The sequence below is a fragment of the Notolepis coatsorum genome (genome assembly GCF_963971535.1).
Source record: "Notolepis coatsorum genome assembly, chromosome: 16".
NCBI classification, from domain to species: Eukaryota; Metazoa; Chordata; class Actinopteri; order Aulopiformes; family Paralepididae; genus Notolepis; species Notolepis coatsorum.
Window position 1 is genome coordinate 99,024,485 of NC_140180.1, and position 12,069 is coordinate 99,036,553.

The following is a 12,069-nucleotide window of genomic DNA, read 5'->3' on the forward strand; positions in this document are numbered from 1 at the left end:
CCAAAAAACACATCCGCAGCATTCCTAAATGACTACAGACCGGTGGCACTCACCTCTGTGGTCATGAAATGCTTCGAGAGGCTGGTCAAGGATTACATCTGTACCTTTCTCCCTAGTACCATGGACCCTTTGCAGTTTGCATACAGGACAAACAGATCCACTGACGACGCAGTCTCCCAGATACTGTGCTGTATCCAACCAACTCACTGATTATCTCTTACAGAATGACCTCCTAGACCCTAATCAGTCAGGCTTCAGGACTGGTCACTCCACAGAAACGGCCCTCATTGCGGTCACAGAGGCACTTTACTTAGCAAAAGCGAAAGGCCTCTCCTCTGTCATGATTCTCCTAGACCTATCTGCAGCCTTCAACACAGTCAACCATCAGATCCTCCTCGCGTCCCTCGCAGGAATGGGAGTGGCTGGATCTGCGCTGACATGGCTGACATCATACCTCAATGACCATTCCTACCAAGTGTCAGGGAGAGGGACCCTGTCTGCCACCTGCCCCCTGCGGACGGGTGTCCCCCAGGGCCCAGTCCTTGGACCCCTTCTCTTCTCCCTCTACACTAAATCTCTGGGTAACATTATCACGTTTCATGCCTTCTTGTATCCTTGCTATGCCGACAATACTCAACTCTTCCTCTCCTTCCCTCCCTCAGATATCCACGTCTCTGAGCGGATCTCGGCCTGTCTGTCCGACATCTCCGCCTGGATGACGACCAACCACCTCAAACTGAACCTAAGCAAAACAGAATTGCTCCACCTGCCCGCCAAATCCTCCCCCCTGACCGACCTTTCCATCACAGTCGAGAATGCAGCTGTGACCGTGTCCCCGACCGCCAAGAACCTTGGTGTTGTCCTCGACGACCAGTTGAACTTCTCCTCTCACATCGCAGCGACAACCAGAACCTGCAGATTCCTCCTGAGCAACGTCAGAAGGATCCGCCCCTTCCTGACAAAAGAAGCCACCCAACTCCTCGTCCAATCAACAGTCATCTCCCGCCTCGACTACTGCAACGCACTGCTTGCTGGCCTTCCGGCCACTGCCACCAAGCCTCTTCAACTCATTCAGAACGCAGCGGCGAGCCTGATCTCAAACCTACCGAAGTCAGCTCATGTCACCCCACTTCTTAGGGACCTGCACTGGCTCCCCATTGCCGCACGAATCCGCTTCAAGGCCCTCGACCTGGCATACCATGCGGCAAAGGAAACCGCTCCCACCTACCTCCGGTCAATGGTCTCTAACTACACACTCTCAAGACCCCTACGCTCTGCATCTTCTGGCCGTCTCAGACCCACTCCTATCTGAGCTCCAGGAGGGTCATCAAGGAGAAGCTGCCTATTCTCAGTCCTTGCCCCACAATGGTGGAACGAACTGCCCACCAAGGTCAAGGTCAACTTTATTTATATAGCACATTTAAAATCAACCGAAGTTGTACCAAAGTGCTGTACATTACAAAAACAGAAAATACTAAAAGAAATATAAAATACAGTACACACACAAAGTCATATAACTACAATAACGTTTAAAAAACAATCACGACATGACCAAGGGATGTGTGGCTTACCAAGCCTCAGAAAGCCAATAAAAACATTTGAGTCTTCAGCTGTACCTTAAAACTATGTAGGGTCTGGGCAGACCTACAGTAATTTGCAGTGGAAGACTGTTCCATAATTTAGGGGCAGCCACCACAAAAGCTCGATCACCTTTAGTCTTTAGCCTAGACCTCGGGACATCTAAGAGCAGTTTATTTGCTGACCTCAGTGCTCTAGCAGGGGTACAAAGATGGATGAGTTCAGCTAGATACTGAGGGGCCAGACCATTTAAGGCCTTGAACACAAACAGTTAGGACAGCCGAAACCCGTCCAATCTTTCGCCGTCGACTAAAGACGCACTTCTTCAACCATTATCTGAAATGAAAAATTAAAATCTAACCCTAACTAACCTTATTGTCATGCACTGGTCCTAATATACTAACCTACACTGTAGCACTCAACACTTTGATGAACATTGTTACTCAGCTGATAGATTTGTGCCCTTCCTGATGACTTGTCGTACAGAACTTGTAAGTCGCTTTGGATAAAGCGTCAGCTAAATGACTAAATGTAAATGTAAATGTACTGCACAACACCCTTTCTCACCTTGACAGTCAGAAGGGGGGCTATGTGAGATTGCTGTTCATTGACTATAGTTCAGCTTTCAATACCATAGTCCCCACCAGACTGGCTGACAAGTTGATTGATCTGGGTCTGAACTCCACCCTGAGCGCCTGGATCCTGGACTTTCTGACCGACAGGCCCCAGGCGGTCAGGGTGGGTGGACCTCCAACTCAATCACCCTGAGCATCGGGTCGCCCCACGGCTGTCCTCAGCCCCTTGCTGTATTCGTTGTACACACATGACTGTGGGGCCCGGTTCAGCTCCAACTCCATAGTGAAGTTTGCGGACGACATGGTGGTGGGCCTGATCTCTAACAATGACGAGAAGGCCTACCGGGAGGAGGTTGATGTCCTGGCACTCTGGTGCCGGGATAACAGCCTACTCCTAAACATTGGTAAGACCAAGGAGCTGATCATAGATTTTAGGAGAATACAGCAGGACACACACACACCAGACACCACTGTGTATTAGTGGGACTATCGTGGACAGGGTGAGCAGTTTTAAGTACCTGGGAGTCCACATCACAGAGGACCTGACATGGCCAACACACACAGACACTGGCAGCGCCTCTATCACCTGAGACAATTAAGGAAGTACAGAGTATCAGGGAAGATACTCCAGTCCTTCTATTCCGGGGCTGTGCAGAGCATCCTGACTGGAAATATCACTGCCTGGTTTGGCAACTGCACTGCCAAGGACAGGAAGGCTCCAGGAAGGCTCTACACAGAGTAGTGCGCTCAGCAGAGTGTACTACGGGTATTGCACTACCACCCCTGCAGGACTTATATGACAGGAGGTGCAAATCCAGAGCCTGCAGAATAATGAAGGACCCTCACCACCCCAACAATAGCCTGTTCAAGCTGCTGCGGTCAGGCAAGCGCCTCCACATACATGCAGCAAGAACAGGGAGAATCAGACTCAGCTTCTTCCCCAAGGCCATCAGAACATTGAACACTGATCTCTCCACACACAAACACACATGAACACACACACACACACACACACACACACACACACACACACACACACACACACACACACACACACACACACACACACACACACACACACACACACACACACACACACACACACACTTGCACTATCTCACCCACACACTACAAAAAAGGTCACTTTAAGAAACATAACTGTACATTAGTATATTATTGTATATAGTACTTTACCTTAATTCTTAAGCTTAGCATTGTATTGCATTTTATTCTTATAATTTTTTAGCATGTCTAGCATTTATTATCTATTCTATTTTATTATTAACATTTTTGCACAATCGAGGCGGGCATGGCCACCTTCATTCCACTACATGTCTTGTGTATGTACTTGACAAATAAATCTCTTGAATCTTGAATCTTCAATGATAGCATGTACAATAATGCTGTATAGTGCTGTCAGGCGATAAAAAAATGTATCTAATTAATTACAGGATTTGTAATTAATTAATCAAATTAATCGCATTTTAATCTAATAACGATTTTAGGCCTGATATTCTATATTCTATAATCATATTTCAAATGGCATGTGTCCGGATGGCAGAATTCAGTACTGTATCTAGAAAACCTTCTGTTTAATCATCTTCCATTTATTCTGGTCTGGTCTGGTCAATTTTAGCATGGTGTTATTCACAGTCAAAGATAAAAAAAAATTATTGATATTCTCATTTGGTTCATTACAATTTACTCAAGCCTAGTAACAGACACAGTATTTCTGACACTGGGAATACATTCCCTGAGATCCTAAGAACATGCAAATGGACCATATTAAAAAAGTATGTAAATGTGTATGCTACGTTCTTATGGAATGAATGAGATAATTTTTTTTTTAAATTAAAACAAATAAAAAAAATATATATATTTTTGTATTATTAATTTTGAGTTAATTTTCATAACGTGATAATTTGCTGTCTAATTAATTTATCTAATTAACACGATAAACTGACAGCCCTAATATATATATAGTAGTAGTAGTTTATTCAGTCCTCACACAATACAATTAAGACTCCAAAACAGTATTCTAAAAGAAAATAACAAACAAATGATTCACATTTGTAATCATTTTCTTAAAAACCAAAAGCGAATTACTCATTCTTAAATGTATATAAGTAATAGATAAATCATATTTATTACCGGTATTACCGTATAATATATATCTATTCACATCTGTCTTTTTTTAATCTACTTTTTCTCCTCCTATTTTTCTGTATTTTTCTCCTATCCCAATTTCCCCTTCCCCTTCCTGGTCGTTGCGCGCATGTGCCCGCCACTGGTCGGTCTAGGGAGCCCTGAAGTCTATCACATGCTTCCTCCGATACATAGGAGACAGCCAGCAGCCTCTTTTCACCTGGCAGCGTGGACTCTCATTGGTGAAGTGTAACGCGTGGGAGGATCACACTACCTTCACCAGTTCCTTCCCTTGCTGTGCAGGTGCCCTGACCGACCTGTAGGAGTCACTGTTTACAACGACCAGGATACCACCCACCGGCTTCCCACCCGCTGACTCTGCCAATTGTGTCAGTATGACGACCGGCCAAGCCGGAGGCACCGCTGACAGCCGGATTCGATACCAGTGTCTCTGCGGTGGTAGACAGACGCTTAGTCCGCTGCGCTACCCGGCCACCCTCTATTCACATCTGTCTGTACATACCTGCATATACTCCTTTTTACATATCTGTAGATACTATATCTATATCTGTACATTAATCACCTGCACTTTACTGTTACATTTGCACTCTGGTTGGATGCCAGATTTCCTTATTTTGCAATGTACTTGTGCTGTATGACGACAATACATTTGAATCTAATCGAATCGAATCGAATGGCTGGTGCTTGTTATGGTTTCACCTGCACAATCCTGTGTCTCCCTCACACACCCCCGTGTCTGTCTCTAACCCTGTGTCTGTCCCATTCACTCCCTGCACTTCGACAAAGGGTCGGCCAACAGGTCTGGTTGTCGACTGGAGACCTTCCCCTCAACGTCGCTTCCAAAAAGCTCTCGTCTCGGTACATCGGTCCCTATACCATTGACCGGGGTGATCAACCCCGCCGCCATCCAGTTGCTTCTCCCTCACTCCCTCCGACGCATCCACCGGGTGTTCCACGTCACTCGGGTCAAGCCCTACATCACCACCAACCTGTCTACACCTACTCCTGCACCCCCCGGTTAATAAAGGCTTTTCAAACGCGTGAATATTAAAGGCAACGAACTTGTGTTCGGCTTTTCTCTGATTGGCCGCGCCCCCCCGCCCCCACGCGCAGGCAAGCGCAGTCGTCCCACGTCCCAAATGAAATCCAAGGAGCGCGCGCGAGCGGCAGCGCGGGCAACCAACTTGTGGCTGCTGTTCCAACGCACTTGTGTTGGGCTGCGGTAGCAGTGGAGCGCTATGAAATGCGCTGAACTAGAAAGCGTAACGTTATTATGTTTCGCGTTTTTAACAACCAACTACCAGATTCACTCGTGTATAAACAAAGCCCATACAGTTATGAAATGCGCTGAACTAGAAGCGTAACGTTATTATGTTTCGCGTTCCATTGATTAACGCCATTACCTGCTGTGCTGTAGGAAGCAGAGGTACAGTAAGTTACAGTAGGTGTAGGTTACATGTTTAATCAAAGCCCATACAATGGCTTTCGTGCGCCGCCGCCGGCTTGATACAGCTTCAGCAGCAGCAGCGGCGGTGCTCTGTTGTAGGAAGCCCTTCAATGACAGCGGCGCGCTCTCATATTTTGCGAATGCATAAACTATATCTTAAATTATGGCTATGTGTCTAATATGGCTGTCGCTTATCAATGACTTCGCGACAGCCATATTAGACACTCACTGTACATCAGTGTGGAACTGTAACGTTATATGTTATTTCGCCCGTGGAGGCTGCTGAGCCTGAAGCGCCAGCGGGGCGACGCGGTGGTTTATCCCCGGCTTTCGTGCGCCGCCGCCGGCTTGATACAGCTTCAGCAGCAGCAGCGGCGGTGCTCTGTTGTAGGAAGCCCTTCAATGACAGCGGCGCGCTCTCATATTTTGCGAAAGCATAAACTATATCTTAAATTATGGCTATGTGTCTAATATGGCTGTCGCTTATCAATGACTTCGCGACAGCCATATTAGACACATCGCCATAATTTAAGATATAGTTTATGCATTCGCAAATATGAGAGCTCTGTCATTGAAGTGGGTGGTGGCAGCATTACTAACAGTAGCGATTTTTATTGTTTTGTCATGACCAAACATAATCCCAACATAGATAGGAGGTGTACTGTATGTCAAATGTCGGTCATGTGGTGGAAGAGTTTAGTACAGTCACACAACAGAACACCGCTGTAGTACAGTCACACAACAGAACACCGCTGGTTCGACCAGCGCTTCTGCCGCGCCGCAAGGGCGTCTGCTAGTGGATTGATTGATTGGCCGTGTGGCCAATCAGAGAAACGCTGAACGAAAAGCTGAACACAAGTTGGTTGCCTTTAATATTCACGCAAACAGCCACTCAAATAATATTTATGTATGCTTCACAAAACATGTATTATCCATTTACAAAAGCAGTTGCAACTTCATAATAATACAGTATTTGTATATATGCTTTATAACCCATTTATTATGAACATCAATTTCAACTTTAAAATGGCCATCCAAATCATGTTTATAGATGCACAGTATTTATTATCCATTTACAAAGTATCATAAACATCGGTTGCATCTTTACAATAACATCCAGATAATGTTTATAGATGCATTACAAACAAACCAATACCCATAAACAAATTATTAGAAAATATAGGTTGCATCTATCTAAATGATTTGTATGTAATTGTTTTTTATAAACAATTTCTTAAAGGCTTAAAATGAGTAGTAGATACTATTTAACTAACACCTTACATAGTATGAAAATGTCACGTTTGTAATAACAATATTTAAGAAAAGTAATTGCTGCTGATTTGAGGGAGGATATTTAGAATTAAACCAGCATCAGTTTTGGAACTCTAATTGGTTTCATTTTAACACTACTGAATTGAAATGGTAATTAAAAAAAGGTGATGACCTACCGTTTTGCCTCCTAGAGAAAAAGTGCCCCCTTCCCCTCTCTCTCTCCCTCTCTCTGATTAGCTGCTTATATGCAGCCTGAAGTTATCGCCTGAAGTCCCGAGACCAAGGACCTGAATGACGAAAGCAGATCACATTTCCTTGTGGACATGTGCAAGACACCTGTTAAACAGGTATGGACAGATATCGGCAGTGCAGACCATGATATTGAATTTCACTTCCTCCTTTGTACACTTGATTTCCGAGAGCCACGGAGGAACCGAAGGCTGGGGGAAGTACTGGAGAATCAAGCCCTCTAGGAGGACGAGGGAAGCCGGCGAACGACGGAGGTCAGAATGATCAGGTACCGATGATGACTTGCATACGCTGTCATCTCACCACAGATGCACCATACCTGTTTCACAGTCTTCATGCCCAAACTGTGATAAGACCCTAAGATCAAATGCAAAAGCAGTCGCAGGTGATATGTGATAGATGTGTGCATATTAAATGTGGACTGATATCAGATTATACATACAACAAAGCAGTCAAATTAGATAATGATATTCCATTAGTGTGTAATGTATGTTGTCTACAAACAATTCCTAATATAGGCTTAATTGAGGACAGTTTTGATGATGTAATTACTCCAATTGAGGATGACCAGAATTACACTAACGCACGATTCAACCAGGTAAATGTTGACTGTTTTAACAGAAGAGGGCTGCATTTAGTACACTTGAAGTCTGCTACCAAAAATGGAAGAAGTAAAACTGTTAATATCAAAGATTAGGCCAGCGGTTTTGGCAGTGACAGAAACATGGATTAACCATACAGTGGACGATAATCAAGTAAATATTCCAGGTTATAGCCAAATCAGACGGGATCGAAATCGTAATGGTGGAGGTGTTTGCCTTTATTTAACGGACGCTCTACATTTTAACCCTAGGACTGAGTTGGAGACGGAGGAATTGGAGATGGTTTGTGTTGATATAATCTTGCCCAAAAGCCATCCCATTCTTGTCGGAGTATGCTATAGGCCTCCAAAGCACCAGAACTTCTATGAGCAGTTTGAAATTGTCTGCAATGAGATTAATTTGTCCAAAAATGAAAGTATACAAAATCAAATCAAATCAAATTTATTTGTAAGACCCGACAACACATGTTAATGTCCCCATGGGCCGGACATGTCTTCTTTAAACAAGTCAAGAAGAAACATCACAATAAATCAAGAACAAAACAAAAACATCATGAAGTCCAAAACATTTTAAATAAATAAAAGAAATTAATGCAACACTCCCAGACAAACCCCCCACGAAGGTAAGGAAAAACTCACTAAAACCTAGCAATAGGAAAAAATGCAGAGAAACCTTAGAAGGGCCGTTCAAGGGGGGATCTCCCTTCTTAGATGTCGGTGAGAGTAGTGTTGCAATAAAACAGGCGAAACAGTTGGTATTGGTAAGCATGCACACATACATAGACGCCTGCGCAATAGAGCAGACGATGCACGTGCTCCAGGACTATTGAACTTGGGGGAGCAAGGATACGATCTTGCTCCACCACTTTTTGATCATATGAAAAATATGATATACCCCCCCCCAATATATAAATCTAAGCATAACTACGTAATTTCAATCAAATTAATAATACGCAATGACACTTAATAACACGTTTTTAAGTTTCCAAAGATTGCGAACCCCCCCCCCCCCCCCTGCCCCATTATGGTTTGATCCAGTTCCTCCCATCTCCAGCGCGTAGACCTTGGCTCACTGCCTCACAGCGCTGCAGTCTGGCTGCAGGCAGGAGTCAGTGTAAATATCAAGCCCACAGAGTGTGTCAAAATATTGGTGGGGCAGGCAGGCTTTTCCAGTAAGTTGTTCAAATAAAAGGATTATGTTAGACATAAGTTACTATTGAGTGGTAGTAGAACTTCTACGGTTCTACCACGCAATACATAAAAGTGTTTCACGGTCCCGAATTGCGATCTGGTCATACGGTTTCCTCGAATAAATAATAATAACGTTTCCCTCTCTGGTTGGCGTTAGCTTTAGTTTAGTTTATCTAGATATGTGGTGTGAGCTCAGCTGGATGACGTTGACTTCATTTCCAAACGTTAACGCTATCGCTATCTATATGGCAGACGAGCAGGGCCGGATTAACGACGGCCGCGGCCCGTGGGCCTATAGTGACGAGGGGCCTCCATTTTTTTTTTTTTTTTTTTTTTTAGATCGATGTCATGATTGTGCACTGCAGACTCAGGGAGGAGGCAGAGAAGGAGAGAAAGAGACACAAGATTTACAGGTAATGGAAATATATCTTTTTTCTCTTTCTTATTAAAAACTTGGCCTATTTGAAAGGAGATTGATTTAATAAAAATGAATGAGCGAAAAATCAATATACAGTGTATATACAGTATAATATATTATTATTATAGTAATTGGCTATCATACTGCAATATAAACTGAGTTTTATAGTGAAAAGAGCAGCTTTATTGGTCAAGATTGAAGGCTCTATATTGCAGGAAATTGCACGTACAGGTTCATTACATTTAAAAAAAAGTCTGCCATGGAGGGGGTCGTGCCGGACACCCTCCAAACCACCCCTTGCCTGTCAAAAAAAAAAAAAAAAATAATAATAATAATAATAATAAATTTTTTTTTTTTTATAAAAATAAGATTCGTGCACCCCCACTTTCAACTATAACTAGGCGGCCATGCACACATACGTATAATACGTGTAATACGTGTAAACACAGATAAGTGCATGCAATAGCAACTGAACATTCTATTTCTAGGGGATTATAATACAAATGTACAGACATCAGGCAAAACAATTTACTGGTAGATAAACTGTGCAAACTTACCAAGCTTTTTGGATTGAAACAATTGATAAAGGAGCCAACACGTATCTCTGTCAACAGTAAAGCAACTTTAGACTTGATTCTGGCATCCGGTCCAGAGAAGATTTCTCAGTCTGGAGTTTTAGCCTATGGTATCAGTGATAATATGGTGACCTACTGTACCCATAAGCGCACTAAAGTCCCCAATGTCCAAAACGAGTTTATTCAAACAAGAACAATGAAGCACTACTGCAAGGAGCGTTTTATTGAATCTCTTGGTGAGATAAGCTGGATAGACATACTAAACAGTAAAGATGCAGACGAGGCATGGAATCTATTCAAAGGGAAATTCCTCTCTGTACTAGACGTAGTGGCCCCAAATAAACACGTACGAGTGAAGCAGAAAACAGCTAAACTCATGAGATCCTACACTGGTTGGTACACTGGTTGAATAAACTTGGTTTCAAAACCAAATTTTCAACAATACTAAACAACATGGCCCCCCTAAGAACCACCAGGGTAAAAAATCGCGCTGAGCCGTGGATGCACACTGTTTCGTAAAAGTCAGTCAAAGCGTACCAAAAGCACGAGCAGTGAACTCCAAGACCACGTGACTGAACTCAAACTGGAAAGAAACAGACTAAGAAATGACGTAAACTCCATGATCAAAACTGCAAAAAAAAAATCATCAATGACAAAACTGAGGAAAACAAAAACAAACCACGTGCACTTTGGAAATTACTCAATAATCAACTAGGCTGCAGTAAAAAAACTTAAAACCAGATTCTCAAACATAAACATAAAGACGGACAACACGCTCATCACAGACAAGCTGGATGTAGCCAATTACTTAAACACTTTCTTCACAAACATAGCCACAACATTGGTAAACAAACTACCCTCCCACTCAGGGCATTATGGGGTAGAACACATAGTAGCATACTACAAGAACCTAGGAATCCACCAAGACGACCAAATTCCTCAGAGACTCAGCAGCCGCCATCACACACATAATAAACCTCTCCATAAAACAGGGACATGTCCCCAAGGACTTCAAAATTGCGAGAGTAACACCCCTGCACAAAAAGGGCAGCAAATTAGACCCAGGCAACTACCGCCCTGTTTCTATCCTTACCTCCATCTCGAAAGTCATGGAAAAAATAGTATACGAACAGGTCGAAAAAGTACCTCGCGGAAAAAAATCTAATCTACGAATTCCAATCTGGCTTCAGAACATCCCACTCCACTGACACATGCCTTCTCTATTTAACACTTTCAATGCCGGAGCTTGGTGCCCCGGAACCCCGTTGCGTGCCAGCATCCACTTCAATGATAGCGTTAAAAACGCATAATCTATGTTTTAAATTATGGCTATGTGTCTAATCTGCCCGTCGCTTATCAATGACTTGTTTGCAGTCAACATTGTCGAAACGGATTGTTTTTTAATCGGTTCATATCCTTTTTATAGCATTTCGAAAAGCTATCGTTTTCTTGAAAATTTCAGGAAAATAGAAAGATTCCGTCATAAATGGCATTTATTGGAATATTCTCGAATACACTAGACACGTTGTCATTTGTCGGCCTATTTATGAATAGTTTTCAAATAAACGCTAGATTATCGATAGTGTACTTATGCATGCTATAGAAGCGAGCTGAGAAATCGATTCTCTTATTTCCTCAACAGCACACACACACACACATATACACATACGGGACACGCTGTTATCTCAGTGAAAACAGCTCTGATTATCCTAAAACTGGTAACATAGACTCCTTACCTTAGATCAGATGTTCTCCAAAAAGATTATTCCAATTCCTGATCGCCATTCCAAATATCTATCGCGTTTATTGATTGATTATTGGCTGCTGTAAATATATATTTCAGGCTGCTTTCCATCTTGCGATCACTTCCCTCTTCATCAGACGGCTCGCCAGCATAGTGGAGCCAGAAGGCAACACAAATGACCACATCAAACAAGAGGTGGACGCGGGCAAATACTGCGGCATGGTCATGCTGGACCTACAAAAGGCCTTCGACA